Source organism: Cyprinus carpio, chromosome A10 (assembly GCF_018340385.1).
Source record: "Cyprinus carpio isolate SPL01 chromosome A10, ASM1834038v1, whole genome shotgun sequence".
Classification (NCBI taxonomy): domain Eukaryota; kingdom Metazoa; phylum Chordata; class Actinopteri; order Cypriniformes; family Cyprinidae; genus Cyprinus; species Cyprinus carpio.
Window position 1 is genome coordinate 2,194,809 of NC_056581.1, and position 26,593 is coordinate 2,221,401.

Here is a 26,593-nt window from a genome sequence, read left to right on the forward strand (position 1 = left end):
ACATTTCAAGTTAATATATGTTTTAAAATAATATTTTAGTTGGGGAGGTTATTTTACTGTCATGTTAGTCCATTTTATTTTACTTTTTTTTATTTTTTGTTAGACCATTTAATTACAAAGTAATTAAGTAATTATTAGTTGGTACACTTATTTATTTGTTTGTTTGTTTGTTCCATGGATATACTTAAGATGGTAACAGTAATTTCACTATAGTGCAATGTTACATATTATTGTATGTACCTTTTACCTGTAAAGCAATCGGACAAGTACAGTATATAGGCAAAATAATTGGACAAATGGATTATTCTTGCTCATATGATATAGCTTAATTAAACGATCTGTCTCTAGATATACTATACACATACAGTAAATTGAAAATAGAGCACAATATTTATTTATTTTTTTTAATAAATGAAAGAAGGACAATAATTGCCGTGTCTATCTGAAATTGACATAATGTAAAGCTTTCATCAGTGGCATCTTCCACTGAAGCTGTTGAAGTAATGATGATTCAGCAGTTTCAGGGGATTTCTCTGAGGCAAGCTGATAATAACAGGAGGCAGTGAGGCAGGATAGTTGGGGTACTGTGGGTAGTAGTATGAGTTAAATGGGTATTGGTAGTTAAAGTAAAGGTTTGGGAGCAAGTTCTAGGAACAGGGAAAAATATATTTCTGGTGATGGAGTCTGTCTGAGCCAGTGGAGAACCAACGAGCTGCTGACCCTAGATCACAAAACATACCATTCACAGAAAGATGTACACCGACTTATTCATAATGTAGAAATAATTTTCTCACCTCACTAATTACTGGCTTATTATAATCCACTGTGACTTGCTCCACCTGAATGAAGAAAAAGAACATTGTTCAGAATTATTTTATTTTCAGTAATGTTTAATCTATATAATCATATTGATTTTTACTAGAACTTACAGGAGCACTGAGACAAAGACCAAGGTTTGACAAAACTACAATGACTGTCTTCATCTTCAAGTTCTACCCTAAAATGCACATAGCACTTGCTATTTTCATAAAGCACATTATAAATAATAATAATAATAATAATAATAATAATAATAATATATTTGCAAAGTGCTTCACAAAGCATAAAATAAAGAAATTGGTCATATGCAGTCTCTATTCCCAAACAACAGAAAGCCAAGACCATCGAGCATTTCAGGAGCATAGCTCTACTGAATATGGAGGGGAAAAACTTCACTGTGATGGCAAGAAGAATGACCACCTACCTCACGGAGAAAAACTACATCAATACCAGCTGTCAGAAAGCCGGGATTCCAGGTTTCCCTGGCTGTGTAGAGCATGCTTCCATGATTTGGGAACAGATACAGACCACTAAGAGGGAGAAGAAATATCTGCACGTCATATGGCTAGACCTAGCCAATGCCTATGGGTCAGTGCCACACCTGCTCATAGCCTATGCTTTGGAATTCTTCTACATCCCAGACAACATCAGGACCATGATCATGAAAAAATACCAGGACATGCACATGTGCTTTGCACTGAAGAAAGTTACCACTGGTTGGCAACAACTGGAATTAGGGATTGCTCCATTTCTCCCATCCTCTTCGTGGCAGCATTTGAGGTCATCCTGATCGGGGCAAGGCAGGTGGTGCCCACAGGTCAGAGGCTCCCGCCCCTAAGGAGCTATATGGATGACATCACCTGTCTGCTACGAACTGCTCCATGTACATCCAGGCTGGATGAGCTGATCACCTGGGCCAGAATGAAGTTCAAACCGTAGAAGTCAAGGAGCCTATCATTGCGAAAGGGGGAGAGAAATGACAGAGTCACCTTCACCATCAGCGGGGAAGACATCCCCCGCATTGTGGATCAGCCCATCCGAAGCCTGGGAAGACTTTATACATCTGGTCTCTCAGACAAGAATATGGGGAAAATCATCCTTCGGCAGCTGTCTGAAAGCCTGTCCAAGATCGACGCAAGTCAGCTACATGGAAAGTACAAGGTGTAGTGTTATCACTTCACCTTGTACCCAAGGGTGATGTGGCCTCTGAAGCTGTGCAAAGTCACCTCATCAGCAGTAAGCCGAATGGAGGCAAAAACCAACTCCTTCATCCGCAAATGGCTCGGCTTACCACGGTGCTTCTCAGCTGCTGGTCTGTATGGATGGAACTCACTCCAGCTACCCCTGAAATCCATCACCTTGGGCAATAGGCAGGAGAAGGCAAGGCTGATGATGGAATTAAGGGACTCCTCTGACAGGGCAGTGGCTGATGTAAATGCCAGAGTTGAGACTGGAAGGAAATGAAGGGCTAAGTAGGAGGTGCAGAAGGTGATGGGAAGACTGCAACATCAACAAATTGTGTGCATGGTCCAGACAGGGTGGGCAGGCCTTGGATGGAGTGAGCCACCCATCCTATGGTCCAAGGCAAGTAGTAAGGAGAGGAAGAAACTAGTCACCGGGATTGAGCAGGAGGAGCTCAGAGTAAGGTCTGTGGCACAGGGGCAGCAGGGGCGGTGGACAACTTGGGAGGGTGTTACGAGCCGAGCAATCAGCTGGGCAGAGTTCTGGAAACTGCCACAGGCTCGGCTCAGTTTCATCATTAGGGCAAAATACGACACCCTCCCAAGCCCTAAAAACCTCCACCAATGGCTTGGAACAGAGCAATCCTGTGACCTCTGCTGGACTATCAATGCCTCACTCCAGCATGTTCTGTCGGACTGTAAAACAGCACTGACACAGGGTCGGCTCAGATGGCGGCATGACCAAGTGCTCAGGAAGCTGGCAGAGGTGCTGCAGAAAAGTTGGCAGGAGGCAAATAATCAGAGTCATTAGAGAGTTGATGCAGGATCCATTTCCTCAGGCAGGGGGAAACCCGCAATGCATACCAGCAAGAGACCACGCACCAAATTATTAACACCAGGGGCAGTGTGGAAGATGGAAGTAGGCCTGGGAAGGCAGCTCCAGTTCCCACAGGAGATATGCAGCACCACATTAAGACCAGACATGGTGCTGTGGTCTACAGCTGTGAAGTCAGTGATACTGATCGAGCTGACCATGCCATAGTAGGAGGGACTGGAAGCTGCCTACGAGAGAAAGAAGGCGAAGTATGCAGACTTGGTCGCGGAGTGCAGAGAAAGTGGATGGAGTGTGAGGCTGTACCCGGTGGAGGTGGGAGCCAGAGTCTTGGTGGGCAGATCAATATAATGCCTGCTCAAGGACCTGGGACTACGGGGAGCCACACTGAGCAGATCCATCAAAGAGCTCTCTGAGGAAGCAGAGAAAGCAAGCCACTGGCTCTGGCTGAAACGACGAGACAAGGCTTGGGGAGTAACATCTAATTAGGTTTTGCTGCAGGGGGTGTCAGGGAGACATCCCTGTTCACTGCCCCACCACCAGGAGACATTCTGGGTTAAGGGGCGAAATGTCAATGAACGTCAATAAGACCCTGCAGCAAAACCACATGGTACAGTATGTGGTCAGGTTAAGGCCTGCCTCAGGGAAGAGGATGCCCCTGACATGCACAGTCCACCATAGGCACTGTAGGAGGTGCGACAGGCCTAAGGTCCAGCAGAAAGACCTCCTCACTGTAATGAATAGTGTTACATTTCTCAAAACAGACATATTAACCATATGACCTAAGGCTGTCTAAAAGTATACCTGAATATATCTTGATCATGTTAAAAATTTAAACGGTATCTGTTTTATTTGTATTTAGCTGGAGAAATTGATATTTATAAAAACAGTAGTGGCCCCACTGCCGAACCCTGAGGAACACCATAAATGATTAGAAAAGCTCAAGACACTTGATATTGTACAGCTACTGGGAACTTTAGTTTTGACAGAAAACAGTTCTACCCCAGTTATTCTGATGCATTGCCTCTTTCTGTCAATTAGAAATGATTAATAAATTGTGTCAAACACCATGTTCAGTTTAAATGGGCTAACATTAAGATGTAGCACATATCTCAACATCATCGCTGATCAGACCACATAAACGTAATAATATAACTATAATTAACATTAATTTCACAGCAAAATAGAATAAACTTGAAAAATACTTTGGATTTCATCACGGTTCTGTAAGAAGTGGAAAATAAAGCCTATCTAGGCTTTTTTTATGTTTTATTTGATATTAAGAGTTTAAAGTGTTATTTTATTCTCAAATTCTGTAAAATACTTAACAAAAGTAAAGTTACAAACTTTAATCAAGAAGGGTTTCTATAGTCTGATTCCTTTGTAAAATTTCACAAATAGTTTTTCATTCACTAGTTCCTTAGAAGTCTACCTATATAGTGGTGGACATAACCTCCAAAACCAACCAAAATATTACAAAATGTTTCTTCATAAGAGGAAGTTTCTTTGCTTAACCAAAGATTATGCAACAAACCATTCTATAACCTACTGTATAAAGTATACTGTATGTGCCCTTTGCTGCTCAAATTGAGGCTATCTGTACAATATATCATGCATGCCTGATAAACCAATCATTGAGTGTTAAAAGTGTAGATAATATGTAGTTGTTATCTGAATGTCATTCATAATAATCCATGGTCCTTAAAAGAAGTTGCATGCTGTAAGTTACAAAGTCCTGAACAACTGACTGTTGTAGAAGAATAATTGAAAAAGTGTTGTAAACTTACCATCAAGTGAAAACATTCAGCTCTACTTGTTGCAGTAGATACATTTAAATGCTTTATGGGTAGTACATCAAAAATCTGTTCAGATTATACCACACATGTGACTACTATGAAGTAATTACAGGACGAATAAGATTTCAACATCAATTCATTGAGTCTTGAATGTTGTACACACAAAAAAACATTGTTCAGATAATATTCTTTAGAATCATATGAGTAAACTTTGTTACTATCATTCTTTCCAAAAGTTTAAAATAAAAGCAAATTTACATTGTAAGATGTCTCAGAATGAGAAATTTGTAAATAGGCCACGTCTTATCAAGCCTACATATCATTACTGTCTTGTTTATGTCTCTATAAAACTGCAGATGTATTTGTCAAGTCTCAGTAATTATGCAAAACACTGCTGTCCTGTAACTACAGCAGCTTTGCATTCCAAAGCTCTTATGTAACACGTTTAATTCACTTGAAGATACATACTTTCAGTCTATACTTACAAGAACATACACGCGCACACACACATGCACACACACACACAAATTTACAAATATATATATATATATATATATATATATATGTATATATATATATAAACATACCTCAATGTGTATCCATTTTACACTCTTCTGCATCTAATTCCACAAATGTAGAAACAATTATAAATTTGCTAGTCAAATATATTTTGTTCACACAATAGTTCTGAAAAAAACTGAGAAAACATTTTTATTAAAAAAAAAATGCACTGCAGTGATCAGCATGTTACTGCTAGATCTATGTGATATGTATATATATATATATATATATATATATATATATATATATATATATATATATATATATATATATATATATATATATTAAGAAGATATATTTTTGTGATATATGTGGTGCTTTTTGTGAATACATAGCAAGTACATGTTACAGTGCAGAATTTGTTAAAAAAAATTGACAGATTTGACCCAGTAGAGGTCAGCATCTCTCTCTCTTTGAGAGTTTTCGCCTCTAACAGCATCTAGCACATTATATACATTATACTGTATATTCAGCCGTTGATTATAATATATTTAATATATTAAATATTTTCAATGTGTTAGAAAGCAATCAGCCTGAAATATTCAACTTAGCAAGATCAAATCTTGGAACAGGAAACTGAGGAAAGAAGGTATTTCAGGCCATGGTGCTGTTTCTATCTGAGCCAATATAGGACCAGTGAACTGCTGATCCTGGATGAGCAGTTCAATATTGTGAACTTACCTTAAAGCAATAAATAGTCAGGTCTTCTGTAATAATGCAATATGCACATTTAAAGTCTTTACACAAAAAAACAAATTCATTGTCCAATTATAAAGTACATGTGACCAGATTTTATGAAATAATCACACAGCTATTCAGATTGCAACCTCAGCTCATCAGGACTTCATCATAAAAACTGTGGAATAAACCTCAGACTTTTGGTAAACCCAAATATACCTGGTACACCCAATGAAATATGACAGAGAGGTTTACAAATGTCTTCAAGCTCAGTTTGCTTTCTAATGTGGTACCTGCATTATCATCGTGGATCCCATTGAGTAACTAACCTGTTGTTTTAATAATGTTAATACAATGAGTTCTTTTAGACTTTATCATGAGGAATGGTGAAAGACGAATGTAACCACATCTGACCTGGTTTAGACACCTATTGCCTCATTTATGGCTTCATAAACTGCAGGTGTGTGTGTATTTCAGGACTTTCCTCAGTGATGACAGAAAACCACTCCTGTAATCAGGACTAACTGTCACGGTTTATTTTTGTTTGGACTTTCAGTTTGCAGCTTCTTCCCGTTGACATAGTTATTGATTTGATTACTTCATTCTGTTCAGGTGTGTGTCGTTAGTGTCCTTGTGTGCTTGTACATTTAAGCTGCTCTCTTTCTGTTCATGATTGTCCGGTCTTGAGTCTACTAAGTATACATCAGTTGTGTGAATGTGTTGCTGTTCTCTCTCTCTTTGTGGATGTTTGCCCTTTGGATTTATTAAAAGATTACCTTTTACTTTCATCTTTGTGCACTTGTGTGTTGTACTGCAGCAACAACCCACAACAACAACAATCACCAAATAACTAATAAGGCGTTTTAAAGTCATGTAATGAAAGCATAATTACAAATTCACCATACACTGTGAAAAATATCTGTGACATTTACGGTAAAATACCGGCAGCTGTGGTTGCCAGAACTTCACTGTAAAAAATATGGTAGGAACATTTTAGGTTTTACAGACTAAACTTAAATTTACAATAAAATACCCAACAAAATTAACTGATTTAATGTTAATAAACCAATATACTGAAGTACTAATATCTGTTTTGAACCATTGTAATGCACTGATAACCACCAAAAACTGGAAGTCACGTGATGAACCAAAGCTCAGCACAAACAGCTTTTCTACGAGCTAAGGAGGGCAATACTTATATATAGAAGGTGCACAGTTTCATTCACGCAAACAGTAAACACCATCATGGTGTATTATACTGAAATAATGCAATAAACATTCATTTAACAACATTAGATGTAAGATTAAACCCTACTGTACACAACTAATAAGAAAAAAAAAAAACTAAGAAGAAACATGTTATTTAAACAACAACAACAACAACAACAACAAAAACTTTAAATATGAAGTGTCATGCAGGGAATTTTGGGAGTGTCAATTTATGGTTTGTCACTGTAAATGATACAATGACTTTTTCTTTTTCACTTCCAAAAACCGTATTTTTAACAGTATTTTACTGTAAAATTTATTGTAATTACATTTATTCACCGAATATAGTATGGAAACTTACTGTTAACCAGTAACATGTTTTTACTGTAGCATTTTTACAGTCTTTTAGTGTTAAAATCACAATCATTTTTACAGTGTAGCTGTCAATAAGGTCAGAAACCTTTTATAGGTCAGGAATGCTAAAGTAAACTTTCTCATTTTTACCTTTTTTTTTTTTTGTATTGTTGAATTCCAAAATCTACTATTACTCCTGATTAAAATGTATGTATAGAAAATAGTGTAACATGCTTCAGAATTTTTTCATGGCCTCTTAAAGATCATTTAAAATAAATGATGCTGAACACTTACATGCCTTTTTTTAATACAGTGTTTCTTTTTGAATGTGGTCTGTGGTGATCTAAAACCACAAGCATTTCAGTTTTTTTTTTTTTTTTTTTTTTTTTTTTTTTTTAATGATACTCTTTCCATAATGATATATGCTTGTTAAAATGTCTTAAGAAATCTAAAAATGAACTGCTGCAGGAGACATACTGCAATCCAAGGAAATACTGTATAAGCGCTTCAATTATTTAAAACGCTGTTAAATTTAGGACTTGGAAATTTCAAATTTAATATAAGATATTTACAAAATCTAGTAATTAAAAACCCATTTAGGATGTTGATATGTGTGCTGATATGTCTTTGATGCATTTGTTTCTGCTGATCTGAGCTGGTAATGCACAACAGCATTGTGGTAAACATTTACCTCATGACTTCACAACAGTGCTATCGGTGAAGAAATCAAAATCATCATTATTTTCAGTATTTAATACACTTACTACTATAAAGTTTGCATGTCTTGCCAGTTGCTATTTGAGAAAAAATACTTTTTGGTAACTGAAGATTTTACATTAGGTAAAAAAAATATATATATTAAACTATCTGAGCTCAGATGCTGCTAGATGTTGACTTTTCTCAACCAAGCAGCTACGTTTAACCTGCTAGTCTCTAGGTGATTTTATTTGAGTAGATGTATAAATTCATCAAGTTCTCAGGTGGCAACCACAGGTGTAGTTTTCCACTGATGTCTGACAATACCCTCTTGTCTTCATTTTCAACAGTATTTCTATTGTTTCATGACTTAAAACCTAACAAACTAGTTATGGTGAAATATTTTTCTTTAAAACATCCGTCTTCAAAATAAATGGCACTTGGTTGTTACATAACACGATGACATTCACAGTTTTACAGTAGATGAAAAACACTTTTTGGACACGCTGTATAAAATAATATTATGAAATGGTACAGTACCTTGTGCATTTTGATCTTCACTTTAAAGTTAGTAAATTTAGTAAAAGTTATAGTATAGTATCAACTATCAAGCTTGTACCAATAAGGAAATGCACCTGGCGAGTTATTAGATGACAGCAGCATTTCACTTTTCTTTAAAGTCTTTCAGTAACTGTTTGTTCAGCTGATGTTCAGTTTTTAAATGTTCAGCATTACTTTCTACTCTGTCAAATGGCTTCAGAAGACTTGGAATATAGTGCAAAAGTCTATTAGACAACTTGGTATTGTTCCCTAAAATAATGCGTGACCATCCACTTTTATTATAGGCTGCATTTAGGTACTTTCTTACCTCTTGGTTCAATCCATCAGCTCCAGGAAAAGAGTGACCAGTGCAATTTCTGAAGAAGAAAAAAAAAACATTTTAAGTTGCTTGTAAGCTGAAACTATATGGAAGCTTTACAGCATGAGTAAAATAGACAATTTTATTTTTATAAATTTTTTCTTTTTCTTTTTTTTTTTTTGTGAACTGTTTCTTAAAAACAAGGTTGAGACTGTGAAAGCAGCTGTGTCAGACAATACTGAATGTGTTAATGAGTTTCCCGTGTTGGTTAAACATGTTGTTTATGTAGAGCTGTAGACAAGTCCAGCTTTGTCGAGTCCAAGACAAGTCCAAGACCAGGACTAGTCAAGACCGAGTCAAGAGGTTTGAGTCCAAGTCAAGTCCAAGTCCAAAAGTTTTGAGTCCAAGTCAAGACTGATCAAAAAGCATGTGCAAAGTAACAACTCTGTAGGACAGGGGTCTCCAAACTAGATCCTCGAGGGCCAATGCCCTGCAGAGTTTAGCTCCAACTGGCCTTAACTGGAAGTTTCTAGTGTGTCTAGTAAGAGCTTGATTAGCTGGTTCAAGTGTGTTTAATTAGGGTTGGAGCTACACTCTAAAGGACACCGGCCCTCTAGGACCGAGTTTGGAGCTGTAGGGTCAAATTATTTTTTATGTACTTTATTTACATTTAACTTACTTTATAATGCTGCTGTTTGCTGACATTATGTTTGTGGTCAAAAATTAAAATGACTGATGCCTTGGCGCAGCGCACACACGCAAAGCTCGGGATATGACGCATGCGCATGGTTAAGGCTAGAAGGGAAACGTTTCGCGCTACTGGGCATGCACACATAAATACAGTGTAATTTGTCTGTACCACATTAATTAGTATTTCTTTACTGTAAAGGGTAAGTTTAAGATTATGTAGGTGTAGACGTTAATAAAACACAATCTAACAGGTAGAAAATTAAATTAGAAACATCTAAACTTTTCAGAACACACCAAGACAACCGCTGGTCATGTGACAAGAATCAACGAATCAGCTGCATCCTTTCCCGTAACAAAATTGAAAACTAAGCCAAGATGGAGAAACAGCTGATTTAGCTGTACAAGGATATGTATTTTTAAATTAATTTATTAGCAGAGCTACTGCAAGGGATTTTAGTGCTGGAAATCCATTTATTCTTTGCTGAAACTTCTGCGTCTTCATGGAGAGCGAGTTATGGTTGCCTAGCAACGGGAGATGCCACGGGAGTGCAAGCATAGAACTTAGGCTACAGAGTGCTTTGGAAAAAAGGAGAAAACGGCACACCTAGCATTTTCCACACATTTTCATGTGCTACATGCAAATGTGGTTTTGCTTTTAAAGAGAAAAAAGCATATTGCTGGACTCGGTCGAGACCACCGAGAACATTTGCCAAGTCCAATGACCAATTCCGAGACAAGTCCGAGTGCAAACCACAACGAGTCCGAGACAAGTCTGAGACGATAGATAAATGTCCGAGACCAGACACGAGTACTGTTAACTCAGTTTAGAAGGTGAATCTGGGCTGGACTGTTTTGTTTTTGTTCTCTTGAAGTGATTCTTCTTGAGACTCAGTCTGATTCAGTCTTGATGGTTTGACATGATGTCAGAAAGCTCAGAGCTGGTAATCAGAGAGGTGATGCAGCTGCTTTCTATCCACAGTTGGTAAACATTCACATAATGCAATATTAGTCCTAGAAATGCAAAAATCATTCACTAAAAGTTTGAAAATAATAGCATTAGAAAATAAATTGTGCTTTTGTGAATAGTCATCTGAATGGTGTACAATTCATCAGATGAAGACTGTATTTAAAACAGTTTTCTGTAAAAGTATTTTAATTATATAAATTGCAGATCACCCATCTCAATGTGTTCACCATGTTGATATAAATACAATGACCTTCGGATTTCACAAAACGTCACAGAGAATTGACACGCTTGTCAGCTGCCACCTCTGAAAATACGCTAGAAGAGTATTGTTGCTTGTTAAAAGTGTTGAGCGAACATTATTACAGTGAAACTGACTTATTAGATTAGAGTAGATTCAACTTTATTGTCATTATGCAGAGTACAAGTACAGAGCTAATGAAATGCAGTTAGCATCTAACCAGAAGTGCAAGAATATAGTGTTTTATATACATAAAAAGTGCAAAATAAGTGAAGCTATGATTTACAGAATGTACAGTGGGGTTGCTATATAAAGTATTGAGCAGAGTATATACAGAATATAAATAGGAATGCAGTGTAGGATTGCATGTACATTATGAACAGAGCAATGTAGGATTATATATACACATTATGAACAGCAGCATCGTGAGAACAGTGGTAATAAATACAGTTGGATGAGTGTGCAAAAGTATTGTTAAAATGAATTCTATGCAAAAAACAGTAGTGCAATTATATTTTTATAGAATAGTTTACTGTGCTTTGTACAGTAACAACTAGTTTACAGTGCGATAACTAGAACAGTGTGCAGTATGTGCAAAATATGAGTAGTGCAAATACATGTATGTAAAGTACTTTGACCAGTGCAGTAATAAAGTACAGTAGGTGCCGGTTAGATTGGTGGTGTGGCGTTCAGAAGGGTCACGGCCTCGGGGAAGAAGCTCTTCCTGAGCCTGCTAGTCCGAGAGCGTAGGCTCCTGTAACGTCTGCCGGATGGAAGGAGAGTGAAAAGTCCATGGTTTAGGGTGAGAGGCATCCTTGATGATGTTTCTTGCCCTGCCCAGACAGCGCTTCTGATAGATGTTCTCAATGGAAGTTAACTGGGTGCCGGTGATCCGTTGAGCAGTTTTCACCACTCGCTGGAGTGCTTTGCGGTCAGATGCGGAGCAATTGCTGTACCACACTGAGATGCAGTTTGTGAGTATGCTCTCAATGGTACAGCGGTAGAATTCCACAAGGATCCTGGGACTCAGGTGAACTTTCTTAAGGCTCCGTAAGAAGTAAAGGCGCTGCTGTGCCTTTTTGACCAGGGTGGAGGTGTTATGGGACCAGGTGAGGTCATCAGAGATGTGGATGCCAAGGAACTTGAAACTTGACACACGCTCCACTACAGCTCCGTTGATGTAGATGGGTGTGTGTGCATGACTCCTAGTCCGCCTGAAGTCCACAATGATCTCCTTTGTTTTCTGGGTGTTTAGTTCCAGATTGTTGGTGGCACACCACACAGCTAGGTGCTGCACCTCATCCCTGTAGGCTGACTCATCGTCGTCCTTGATCAGACCTACCACCGTGGTGTCATCTGCAAATTTGATTATGGTGTTGGAGCCATAAACAGGAACGCAGTCATGGGTGAATAGGGAGTACAGGAGAGGGCTCAGTACGCAGCCCTGTGGCACGCCGGTGGTTCAGGGTGATGATGGAGGAGGAGGGAGATTATCTAATTTAACAGACTGAGGTCTGTTAGTCAAAAAGTCAAGAATCCAGTTGCAGATGGATGTGCTGATTCCAAGCTGGCTGAGCTTGGAGATCAGCTTGGGAGGGATTACAGTATTAAATGCAGAACTGAAATCAATTAACAGCATTCTCACATGTGTGTTTTGACTGTCCAGGTGGGTGAGGGCAGAGTGAAGTGCCGTTGAGATGGCGTCCTCTGTTGATCTATTGCAGCGATAAGCAAATTGAAATGGGTCTAGTGTAGCAGGGAGACAGGATTTTAAGTGGGATGCAATCAGCCTTTCAAAGCACTTGGCAATGATGGGGGTGAGTGCACACGGGACGGAAGTCGTTAGGTACCGAGGCAGTGGAGTGTTTCGGTACTGGTACGATGGTGGAGGTTTTGAAGATAGTGGGGGACAGTTGTTTTGGGCCAGGGACAGATTGAAAATGTCCGTGAAGACCTCAGCCAGCTGCTCCGCACAGGCTTTAAGCACACGACCAGGTATTCCGTCAGGGCCAGCTGCCTTCCGTGCATTCACCTTACGCAGAGTGGAGTAAACAGCTGAGGTGGAGAGTGTGAGGGGCAGTTCACTGGATTGATGCTCAGCTTTGAGTTAGATCTCCTTATTATTTTTATCAAAACGAGCATAAAAGTGATTGAGCTCGTCAGGGAGGGAGGCAGTGCTGGAGGGGGGCACAGTGTTAGGTGGTTTGTAGTCTGTGATAGATTGTATGCCTTGCCACATACGCCGGGGGTCTGAAGAATTGAAGTGTCTCTTCAATCCTCTGTTTATGTGCGAGTTTGGCCTGGCAGATACCCTTCCTCAGGTTGGCTCTGGCTGAGCTGTAAGCCTCCCGGTCTCCAGACCTGAAGGCTGCATCTCTTGCTTTGAGCTATTATTGTGCTTTACCAGCAAAGACAATGGCAGAATCAATACATGTACGACAAAGACAAAATGAGCATAAACATCAGTACATCATGCACAAGACACAAGAGAAAATTTTAGCATAGAGACGTCCAAGTTGCTTCTTTGTTGTTGGACAGGTAGGGGAATTCATTATTGTAAGCCGCTCTATAAAGCTCACAAGTATCTGTATAATTTATATAAAACTCAGAGACGATAGTGCAACGTCTAACCACCACCATTGTGGTATCGGTACTTAAAGAGCACAAAAGCACAGGTGTTAATGCTAGTGTAACAACTAGGCAACAGAATTAGGGTGAATTCCAAATGGAAGTCAGCATCCCTATGCCCTACTCCCTTTGAAGGGTAGAGCCCTTGAAGTGAGTTATTTGAAAGGTGAAGAGAGCATTACTGTCTCATGTAATGCTGCCTTCATGTGCTTCCTAATTCCTACTTATCTCATTGCTATTACTGATGAAAAATATTTTGTATTACATTAAAATAAGGACAAATTGAATTATATTACTTATTACTTATATTATATTTGCTTCAAAAAGTTCCATTGCAAGAATTCGTAACCCAAGATCATGTGCTCATAAAGTTCAAAAAAGCTATTTGGAATTTGCCATTAATCTACCATAGTTAGCATAATAAAATAATAAAAATTAAATAAAAACTTAGAAAATAATATTAATTAACAAAAACAGTGTGTTTTTTAACCCTGTAAGGAGCTCTGCCCTTGAGCAAGACACCAGTTCCTCCAAGATAAAAGCTTTGTAGAAATGTGTCTTGCTAAATGAAAACACAATATGTAACATATTGAACAATCAAGAATATTTTATTGTAGCAGTGCAGTTATTGTGCAGCTTATTCGAGAATGAAGAGAGAGAGAGAGATGTATTAGCAGGTGTTGTGTTTATTCCTGTTCACAGTTCATATAAATCTTAAAGGCACAATATAAGGCAGATTTTATGTTCTAATTTCTTTAATGTCCTTTCTGTATTTAGAAAATTCACCCTTTTATTTACCAAATGATGTTACATGTAAAATGTGCTAAAATATGCATCTTTGTTAACATTTTAGCAGTTTATACTTTTGTGTTAACATGAGTTTTGTTTCAAATGTCATCAAAGAAGTTTATAGTTCTTTGTCATGTATTAATAACTTATGGCTTTCATGTAGGGGTTTGGTATGATGACAGATTATATCACATGTTTGGAGAAATACAATTCCGTTTCGCATCCTCAATCCACATTGACGTCTTTTGGGTTGGTGAAGCTGAACTTGTTTGTTCTGGGCATATGAGCTGTAACGAGATACTAAGAAAAACAAAAAATCTCACCGTAAAATCTGCTTATCCGTCATGTTTAAGCAGTCAGAATGATCTTACAACAATGAAACAATGTTCACAATTGTTTCCATTTAAGTACATGATGGTGATCATGAAGGCCAGCGGTTTAGGCTGGTTTCACTGCAAAAACCAGTTACAAAGGTCTTAAATTTAAAGGTAAATCCCTTGTGGCTTTGTGTCAAGGTTATTAGAGGTTCAGGTTGTAATGTACCTATTGTGTTCATATTGAAATGTAAAACACTTTTGCTGCTGTTAAGGTGGGATACAGGTAGGTTAGATGCAGGTTTGGTGGTCTGATTAGGTATAATGGGTAAAAGTAGGGTCAACAGTGTGATTATAGATGTAATTACAGATATTAAAAACAGATTTAATTACAGGATGGAATTTTAAAATATATGTAAAATCATGTATGTACACAATAAGTTTATGTATTAAATTATTCATTTAAATGTAAGTACACAGAATATGAAGTGGGTCCATTTTTCTTGAATGGCATAAAAGCCATATGAAAAGATTAAAAAACACATTAAACAAAATCAATTCACATACATTTTTAAAGTGAAAGTGAAAGTGAAAGTGACGTGACATTCAGCCAAGTATGGTGACCCATACTCAGAATTTGTGCTCTGCATTTAACCCATCCGAAGTGCACACACACAGAGCAGTGAACACACACACACTGTGAACACACACCCGGAGCAGTGGGCAGCCCATTTATGCTGCGGCGCCCGGGGAGCAGTTTGGGGTTCAGTGCCTTGCTCAAGGGCACCTAAGTCGTGGTATTGAGGGTGGAGGAGAGCGCTGTACATTCACTCCCCCCACCCACAATTCCTGCCGGCCCGAGACTCGAACTCACAACCCTTCGATTATTCACATGTACACTAGCATTCAAAATCTTATGCTGGATTTATTAAAATTAATAAATAGGCACTTATGTTTTATGCTGTGTTTTATATGTTTTAGGTTTTATGCTGCATTTGTTAAAATAATGAACATCAGTTTATATAAATGTCAAAAGAAATGTATAAAAATTATTTATTTAAATAATCTGACAAATATGCATTTGTGTTATACAGTATAAAAACCAGTGGTCCATTGAGTTCCCTCAAGCTGTGTTTAGAGCCCTGGAGTATTTCCAAAATATACAAATACAGTCACAGGCCATAATTTCACACGTGTGGATCTAACATGTACAGTAGAGTAAATCCTGTACATAAGTATACATGGATTATGTTTAAGTTCTGAGCCTTTCACTGTCACCAAACTAAACAAGTAATAGACATTGAGATTTGTCTAAACAATGCAGTGATGCTGCAGATTATGCAAGATGTTTTGCGAGGTTTGGCAGAGACCCAGAAGTTGCACGAATGTTTACTTGTCACGTCATCATCATGGGAATTCTCTGGACCAAGCCCTGGTTTACTCACATCCATCCAGTATTTAAGGCACAGAATCACAGATGCTAGAGTAAATACAGACTGTGACATTAACTGACAAGTGACACTAACAGGACAAGAACATCTGCTCAAGGTGAGCCAATCATCTCTTATTTATGCTACATTTATGGCTTTTAATCCGTCTTTATTATTGGTAACTAAATAATAAATGAATACAAGTAAGCAAAACGTAAAAAAAAAACACTTTTTGACTTCACAAGATAATAATAGTTTCACATTATGTTCTTTTGTAGCTTTTGATTTGCAGGATGAAGACTTTACATGCAATGCTACTGATGATGTTTATTGCATCAGTCTTTTCAAAACCAGTAAGTATTCAGTGATGTTTTCTTTTACATTTTAATTTTAGTGTGATTTACTTTTTTAAAATAAATGTTACTATCATACTTTAATAACTTTTGTCAAGAGCATACTATTATTAACTGATTATTAACTGTTATTATTACTATTATAAACTGATTATTAACTGTTTAAATCCTCAGTCTCGTCTGCACAAAAGATCTGATTCATCAGACTCGGAGGGTTCGGAGGAAAATGATTCACGCGGAGGAATCAACGAGGATTCACAGTCGGTCGAGAATTCTGACCAGTCTAATGATTCTTCTGAGGAAGTTGTGCTGAACACAATCTCTCCAATTCGCACAACAAGATGAATCATCAGGACAGAAGACATCACGCACCGTGTTACTGTGGATCTGACAACTGATATAATGAGCAATAATTATAATACCAATATAATCTCTTGCAATACTACTACTTAATCATCTTTTCATGCAAAAAAAAAAAAAAAAAAAAAAAAAAAGTTTAATGGTGTACAATTCATTATGGTTTCCACTAATGATACTGATTGACGTAACTTTAAACTTTAAAATTAATTACTTTTATATTCAGAATAAAAAATCTTTCAAATGCAACCAGTTGTCATAATCATCATTTCAATCATCATTTTCTAATGGGTGAGATGATTGTTTGAAGTAAGAAAATATGATTTATTGCTCAGTAACTTGATATTATTATCATAACATAATGTATGACACGATGCCTACAGTATACTTTTTTGTAATTCAACATCATAATTCACTTTTTTTTTTTTTTTTGTGAGATCAAAATAATTAAGATTAACAGCATCTATGGGATTTCAAAAGTACTTCAATTAATCTCAATTTTGTCATATATTGCATGCAGATTATACAGACTATGATAGACCAGATCATATATATTCACTTAGAATATAGATAAACCTTATATTACTGTAATTGTCTAAATTGGCAGTGTTTTTAATCTGCCCTATATTAAATCACACATGAATCTATCAATTTGATTAATTTAAGTTAAACTTAAAAAAATCATATTTATATTGTGATAATGTCGGTTTAATGTGGTTTTTTAATCTTTTCGATCTTTTTGGATTGTTTGGTTCTTCGAAGCTCATCCCGGAGTTATAGCAACAGGTCCGTAAACTTAAACCTGCTCGGGAGCAGCTTATTCCATGTAAACAGGATTTGATTGCATATTTTTAAGCAGAATTGATACTTAAAATCTGTCTGCTACCACCGCTACTTTATTACAAGATCCTACTGATCAAGGGACAATAATTTAAAATAATATTAATTAAATTAATTTAAAGATAATATAATAACGTTATGTAGTCTTTAACACTGCCAGTTTTACTCACTGAAAGACTTATTGGTCATAAAATAATTACTTCATAATAGTATTAGAGTCTTACACTCATGCTGTACAGATAATGTAGAGTCGTGAATATAAATAATTGGGAATCATGTAAATTAAAAAATAAAAATAAAAACAGTGCACATTTTATTTATCTATTATAACATTTAGTATTTTTTGCTTGGCTGTTTCCTAATAAAAGTCCAGAGATGTTTTCAAGTTTTTCGTCAGGTGTCTTTTTTAATTATATGATGTCATTACGTTGCTGTCTTGCCGCCAGCCAATCGCTGAACGTGGTTTAGAGTATCGATACATAACCCCTTTTAAACCAACACATGCACGCGTAATTATCTCAGATAACTCAATATACATTCATACTAATCATCAACAACAGGTGCCTTCGAAGAACCGAATTAGCCAGATCCTGATTAGCGCGATGATGTCATCTCGGATGTAAGCGACGTACGAAGAACGAGCCCCTGGTTGTGTTTAACCTGTGAATATTTCAGTACAAAACATTTCACATTCACATAAAAAAAAAAAGTCACCAATCCATATTCACCTTTCAGAATTCACTTCCAAAACATTCGGTCTGTTTAAATATTCGACCTATAATAATCAACAGGTAATTGTCTGTCCATTTTATTTAGCTTTACAAATTCATTGGTAAAATTCAGCACTGCACATCCGGGAACTGCAGGAGAAGCAGTAGATCACGGATGCGTGATCATCATCTGCTGTAGTCGGCCTCACCAGCAGGTGCCGCTAGCGGCTTGAGTGAGGCATTCAGTCAATTTCATTCACAGAAACGGATTTACAGAAATGGGAAGTATATATGATGATCATCAGGGCAAGTATATATTCGGAAAATCTGGTAAACGAGACAAAAGCTGTGTTTATGTTTAATTCAATGTCTTCACGATTGCTTTCCCTGTGCATAGCCATCAGTAGCTTTCTCTACCGTGAACAAGATTATGACGTTACGTTATTCCCACCCGATGCTGATGCACCAATCAAATGTTAGGTCTGAGGAAGACATACAGTTTGATTTTATATCGCAGTGCTGTGTTGTAGTACTGGAGTTTCCCTCCTACATCACACCCAACAACCAAAACACTGCTCCATCACTAATACAGTGATATAAAAGAACAGATTCATACATTATCGGTGATGTAGGCGATACTATAGACTACAGGCAAGCAGATGATGCACTCTATGTTTCCAAGTGAAATACTGGTATAAAGTTGTCTTGACTGGATGTTCAATAATCACAAATTTAGTAGGCTACGTATGACGCACACCTTTTAGATTTGTTATATTTAAAAAAAATAAAAAAACTAGAAAAAAATATATATTTTTATACTAATGTATGGGATTATATTTATTTTAATAAATATCAAAAATGTAAAATGTCATTCCTGACACCTACATGAACACGACTCCTGTTCAATGCTTATCATCCACTTATACTACAGTACTATCATGATTCTACACTTAAGTGAATAAATACATAGATCCGCTGTTTGAATTTCAAGACTCAAAATTGCAACCATTTTGGTAGAAACAGCGCATCCTTGTGGTGTGGATGATACAGAAGAGCCTACGCAGCATACGGTGATATGGAGAGACACAGAGGAGACCGTTGACAAAGAAATTGTTGAATAAACTCGTTATTTTTGTTTTCTTCGCTTACAAAAAGTGTCCCCGTTGCTTCATATAACAGAGATTGCATGTCTGATGGCAGATGGAGTATTCTGACGATGACTTTTATACCTTTTATGGACCTTGACACTGTTATTTACTTGGCTGTCTATGGGACAGTTACAGGCCTCCCAGTTTTCATCCAAAATATCTTAAATTGTTTTCCGTAGACGAACAAAGCTTTTACGGGTTTGGAACGACATGGAGGTAAGTGATTAATGACAAAATTTTAATTTTGGGGTGGAGTATCCCTTTAAACTTCATCTTTACATTCTTAACTTTAATGTAGATTTTAGATTGGTTAAGATCAGCTGTCAATCAATGCACACAGACTGAAGTAGTTTAAGACTTTGGTTCTTTTAATTGTGATGATTTTGGCTCACATTTAACAAAAATCCATCTCAACAAATTAGAATGCACATCAGTGCATGAAGCATTGAGCCGGAATCGGCCCGACATGAAGTGTACAGCGCACCGGACGTGGCCCGGATTCATTTTTAATGTCTACTTTATTGTTCACTAATATTTCTTTTAAAATTGATATGCTGCCAAAATGTTTACTTTCATTGTAATTATAAATATATAAACATCCTATGATGAATGCATTTTAAAAGTAAAGAATTCACTTAAGTTGGCATGAGAAGAATTTACAAAACTATGCAATTACAGCAAAAAAGAAGAAGAAGGAAAAAAACTAGTTATACAGAAATTATATATATATATATATATATATATATATATATATATATATATATATATATATATATATATATATATAAAACATTACATTTAGCGAAATTACCCTTGCATTTATTTATACTTTAAATAAAGCATACTTAAATTGAACACATATAGACAACAAACACTCAGGTGACACTTTACAATTTACAATAAGGTTTCATTTATTAACATTAGTTACTGACCCAACATGGACTAACATGGCAAATACTTAATATTAACCTTAGTTAACTGTAGTTAATATATTAATCTAGTTTATTCTAACATTTACTAATACATTATTAAGAACAAAAGTTGTGCCTGTTGACATTATTTAATGGATCAGAGCTAACATGAACTAGCAAAGAACAGTTGTTGTTTTTTAACAGTATTAAAGATTAATGCATACTGTAACAAATGCATTGCTCATTGTTATTTAATGTTAATTTCAACATTTACTAATGTTAACTAATGATACCTTATTGTAAAGAGACACCAAAACTTGGTGTTTTGAACAAAACATTAGTAAATGGCAAAGTTTTAAAATTAAAAACATTTTGTACTTTTATTTATCTAATCATTTACAACTATTACCATGGATCATATTTGAGTGAAACAATGAGTAGCCTACTTTTTCTTGGTTGTTGGCCCCTTTAAATCGCTCAGGATTTATGGTTGCGGTGGTGTAACATGTCTTTCCACTTCTTAATCCGGTGACATCTTTGTTTGGGAGTTTTCATTTCTGCACCTGTAAAGAGCAAATAATATACAAGTATCTATTAGTAAAGGTATAACGTAATGCGTTAATGTGAACTACAGTAAATTTATGTTCCAGCAATGTACCTGCTGTTTGACAGACTATTTACAGCACTGACTGCAATGTTAGCACAATAAGTGGCTGTGCCCAGCATGATTAATATTTGTTGTGTATACTGGCCCTGATGCTCATCATATATACTTCCCATTTCTGTAAATAAATGCCTCATGTTGGCCTTGTCTACAGCCGCTGATAGTGAAATCAGTGATAGTGAATATGGATTATTGAATTTTTTATAATGAAAATGTATGTGAAATGTTTGAATTGAAATATTAACAGTTTAAACATACAACCATGTTGAATTTCAGCCCATAAAAATGCAAGCTTTAAAAGTACAATGTATTAAAATGCAAGCAGGGTAAATGCAATGTATACATTTTTTTTCAGTTAGTGCAACTCTGCAAGCTTTTTATTTCAAATACTTTAGTCATTATTTTACTTCCATATTTAACAAACATACATTAATAACCAGCAAGGAAGAACTGAAAGGGAGCAACTTAAATACACAAACCAAACAAGGATAATTAGGCTAACTAACAAAGGTGAACAGAATTAACTAATCAGACACAAGGGAAAATTAGCCCTGCGTCCCAATGTGCATACTATCCACCCTATCTGCCCTAAATAGTATTGAAAATTACTAATATCACATAGAATTTTGTATGAATAATATGCACATTGGCAGGCTAGGTTAAAGGAAACATAAGGAAAGAAGACAAACTAAAAGTCCTTGATCATGATAGTTACAGCTCACGTCTGTTTCACACATACTCCGTCTGCAGTGCGTATGCAGACTCATTGTGCTTTCACACAGAACGCGTTTGCAGTCCTCTACTGATCCACGGCTGTTTAGGCCACAAACACAACATCTGTCTATTATTTTGATTTCAAATCATGTAGCCTAAAAAAAATAATAATAATAAAAAAATAAATCTTTTTCAGCATTTTGAGACTCTTTTATCACAGTACAGTAACATTCTTTCATAGACATTAGCAGGGGCGGACTGGCCATCGGGAGCACCAGGACATTTCCCGGTGGCCTGATGGTCATTCTGGCCTGCCGGCTGGCGCTGTGCAGTCGATCAGGCTGACGTGGAATAGGCTGGGATGCAACTGCGAATTAATTGACGGATTTATGAATCTACGAATCAGGCGATCGCGGAGTGAAAATGACACCACCACATGACCCAACATCAGCGAAGCACTGCCTAATTGGCTATATCCAGAGGCAGGCTTCATCTTAGATAACCGTGCAAAAAACGGAGCGTAAAAGCAAAGGAGGAGCAGAGCGGGAACGTATAAAAAAGAGAAAAAGCCCTGGCCACAGACGCATTAAATTGATGCAAAAATCCCAGCCATGTTCACCAGTAAGGGAGCAGGTCGGTCAGCATTACATTTACATTATATTTACTAGGAGTGGAACGGTTCACTGAAAAAATCGAACTGTTCGGTTCTCCACACACGGTTCGGCACGCGCTGGAAACGCTGTTCAACTTAAATCTGACAAAGCATCTGTAATATGGTTTACTATAAATAACACGTAAAACAAACAGGGTTCAGTTAATATATGTTTCTGTTGGTGGATGAACATTCTGGCTTCCCAGACATTACAACAACAGCGATGAAAAAAAAAAAAATCATAGACTGTAAAAAAAAAACCCGTGGCCAAACCATTCACTCTTGTTCAATACGAATACGAACACTGGATCACTGCATTCTTTTAAAGTGACAGTCTTTATATTAATCGAACAGCAACAACAAAGAAATCACTCACTGCTCTTGATTGAAAAGCTTTTGTAACTTTGATAAAGATTTATCTTAAATTTGTAGTCCAAAATGCAATGCTGTTTTACATTTGATTACTTTATTCAATTTATGTACCTAAAAACTATGCTATACCTACCTAAAAAACCCTGAAAGTCAGTTTATTTTATTTGTAGCTTTACTCTATTGTATTTATTTGTGCTATTGCTTGTAGTTAGAATATTCTTAATAATATGATAAAATATATATTTTTTGAAAGTATCGTTTTTCCATAAACATAGCACATACTGTGAAACAAACCTAACCGTGAAAAAGATGAACTGTTCCACCCCTTATATTTACGTAATCATTTGGCAGACAGACGCTTTCATCCAAAGAGACTTACAATAGATACAAACGATTCTAAAAAATAAATTACAAATATATATAATGATAGAAGTTTTAAAATAGCATCTTTATGACAAACTAGCACACTGTTTTACATATGGGGATACAGTATTTTTTTAGTGCCAAATATGACCAGAAATTTTGATTTTCCATTTCTAGCCTACAATATGTAGTCTAGTCTACAATGTTTATTTATTTATTTTGAAGGTGATGAAGGAAGCAACAGTAGCACTAGTGCTCCAAGTGCTCCTGCTGTTAAACAAAAGGGGGTGGGGGTGGAGCAGGAACCTTCCGGTAAAGTTTAAGCTATAAGCAAAACTAAACATGCTGGCTATACTATTAGAACAATATGTGCTTTTATGATTTATAAGATCATCAGTAGTAGGACTGTGGTCATGGGGACATGGCTGCATAATTAATATAGATTATTGAAAGTGCTTATTTCATATAGCAGAGAAACTAGATGTGCAGAGTGAGAGAGATCCATACACATTAAAAAATGAAATAGATGGTGGATTCCTAGTGAGTTTTTGAGGGTTTATTTATTTATCCATTCATATTATGTATGGTAGTCTACCTGTTTCATCAACTAGGGTTAGCCTACAAGTTTAGCAGTCTGGTGGACACATGAATTGGGTGGTGATGACTGCACCAACAGAGGTGGCCTGGGGTGGAGTCAAATTCCCGGCCTGATTTACTGTCCCAGTCCGCCACTGGACATTAGTTCAAACTCAAAAAATATATACAACTTATTATTCATGCATTTGACTTTTAGGTTTGTATAATAAGTTGCTCAAGCAAGCTGCATTTAGCCTACTTTTCTTTTTAGGCTATCACAAACATTTAAAATGAAAACTCACCACTGACAGAAACAGTCGACTCACGTGCTTTTTGCATTTAAATCTTTATTACAAGCAATCCCACGGGTCTTAAAGAACTTTGTTTTTCTGCCTCCATAATAGTACATATATCATGTTGCCTTGTTTATCTAAAAGTGCACTTTTTCTTGTTTTAAACCTAGCCAAAAAGCCACGTGTTGACTGTGAAACACAGTAGACTTTAATTGTATCAATTTATTGTGAAATTACTGCATTTCCGAATTAGAGGATATATCTTTTAGTCTGTCTTGATTACAGTTCACTTCAGGGCTCATTATGGTTTATTTCACCCTAACCCTGCTTTTATGCCCAAGGTAGTGGACTTGGCGTAAAGGTACCTACGGGGGCGGATTTAGTGATTTGGGGGCCCCAGGCAAAAATACAGGAATGGGGCCTTACACAATTTCACACATTTACAACCTTGAGGTTCCTTTCACTGCTGTGATACTCGCTGCTGCACAACCGTGCCCCATATTTGTGTGACGATTTGTGTACCAGAGAGACACAGGGAGAGCGAGAGATCCAATTGCAGGTATTTATTAGTTAAGGGAAATCCAAAATCGTAGTCAATACATCCAAGGTCAAAACCAAAAAGACAGTCCAAACAAAACAAACAAATGAAAGGGACAGGAAAAGGGAACTCGGAATGCGAGATGACTCGGAGGACGAGCAGATAGGAAGAACTCGGGGACGAGAAAGCTGGACACACGAAGGGTAAGGACTCCATACAAACAACAGGAAAAGACAGGAATATATAGGGAGGCTAATGACAATAGATTGCCTGCACCTGGTGCAATTAACAGGAGTGCAATTACTGTGAAGACAGGACCAGACTAGAGGAATTCTAGTGTCTAAGGGGAAGTGAGCCCACTAGTGGACACCCAGGGAAACAGAGACTAGCCAGCGTGACAATTTGTGCCCAACCTTTTAGATTTTTCATGTACATGTTATAAATAAAGTATTTCTTTAATGTTGTAGATCCCTTGTTAACATTTAAACCGGTTATAATAGTATTAGAGTAGGTTGGACATTAGCTGGTGCTTTGGGGTAATTTTCACTATGCAATTGTCTAATTCTTTCACTATGCAAGGCTGTCTAATTCTAAACTTTAAAATAAACTTTTTTTATTATTATTTATTTTAATCACACATTCTTGGGTCCTTCGCAAAAACGAGTGAGCGCCATTTTTAAAAATAAATTGAAATAGGCCCTATATAATATTCACTGTTGCTTAGTATTAAATTATAGCTTCAGATGCATGATAATTGTGAGCCATATGAAATCCATTTTATTTTTACCAAATTAGTTTACATTTTTCTGGAAGATTATATTAAATTTTAACAAAAACCATGTCTATTTAATTAAAATCATGAAACTTGTTTAATTTAACAGCAATTTAGGCCTATTAAAAGTTTAACAAAATTACATTCTTAAGTCCTAAATTCTGCACTTTCCATTTAAATTTTTCTGTATTCCATTTTAATGGTTTCATCAAAAACAAATTTAATTCACTGAATTCATAAAAACAATGTAATTTATTCATTTGTATACAATAATAGGGCCCTATGAAATTTAATTTTTTATTTAATTTACTTATTTTTCATTTAATTTTTCTGGTAATCAAATGAAGGCAAAAACATTAATTGATCTTTTATTCCAATGAAAATTAAACAAACCCTTTAATTTTTGCTACATAACAGAAGTTTACTGTAATTTGTCAAATATTGAATGAATAAATGCAATTTAGTACACTTCGATCAAACTGTGATATGGACTAGTGTGTGAATATTAAATTTCAAAAATACTATTTAGCTACTACAGACGACAACCGCAAGCATTGTGCGTGCTTTAATAGCAAACTAGCAAACGAAATGCATGTCTGCGTCATTCATTCCGTCACATTCCACATTGCACAGTAAATTCCATTTTTATGAATGGATTCCGGGATTCCATCCCCATTTTCTACATCGTGGAAATCATAGGGCCCATCTTTTGCTAAGAAGCACGTTCAACGCAGACGCCCAGACGGTTGTCGTCGAAATGAACACCACAGTCACCACTTGTTCATCCACACTGAATGGGCATCACACTTATAAAAAGCATTTTAGGGGGCCCTTGGCTTTTGGATGCCCAAGGCGGTCGCCTACCTTTGCCTAATGGTTAAGTCCACCTCTGGGTGCCCATTTACCAAGCTTGAAGCTTTTCACCTTCCTCCATTCTCTTCTCCGGAGGAGCAGAATTTGAACTCATTATGTCCGGTGTGGGATCTTCATATATATGTGAAAAGAACGGCAGGTTTCAGGGCTCCTGACCAGCTGTATGTGTCCTTGGCTACTCCTCACAAAGGGAAGCCATTATCTCATCAACGGCTGTCTCATTGGATCATAGAGTCTATATCTTTATCTTATATGTACAAGGGTTTTCAACTGCCTAATGGCTCGAGAGCCCATTCCACACGGTGTATGGCTATATCGTGGGCCTTACTCGGGGGAGTTCCTGTTCTAGATATTTGTTTGGTGGCAAGTTTGGCTATGCCATAAACTTTGTGCAGTTTTATAGACCAGATGTGTCT

At 36.7% G+C, this 26,593-nt stretch overlaps 1 long non-coding RNA gene across 1 annotated transcript; it reads left to right on the forward strand.

The window, feature by feature from the left end:
* Positions 1-15,861: 15,861 nt before the first annotated feature.
* Positions 15,862-17,000, forward strand: LOC109053607. The gene is made up of 3 exons (XR_006161034.1): positions 15,862-16,159; positions 16,320-16,394; positions 16,569-17,000. It is a non-coding gene; the product is annotated as an uncharacterized LOC109053607 (long non-coding RNA).
* Positions 17,001-26,593: the final 9,593 nt, after the last annotated feature.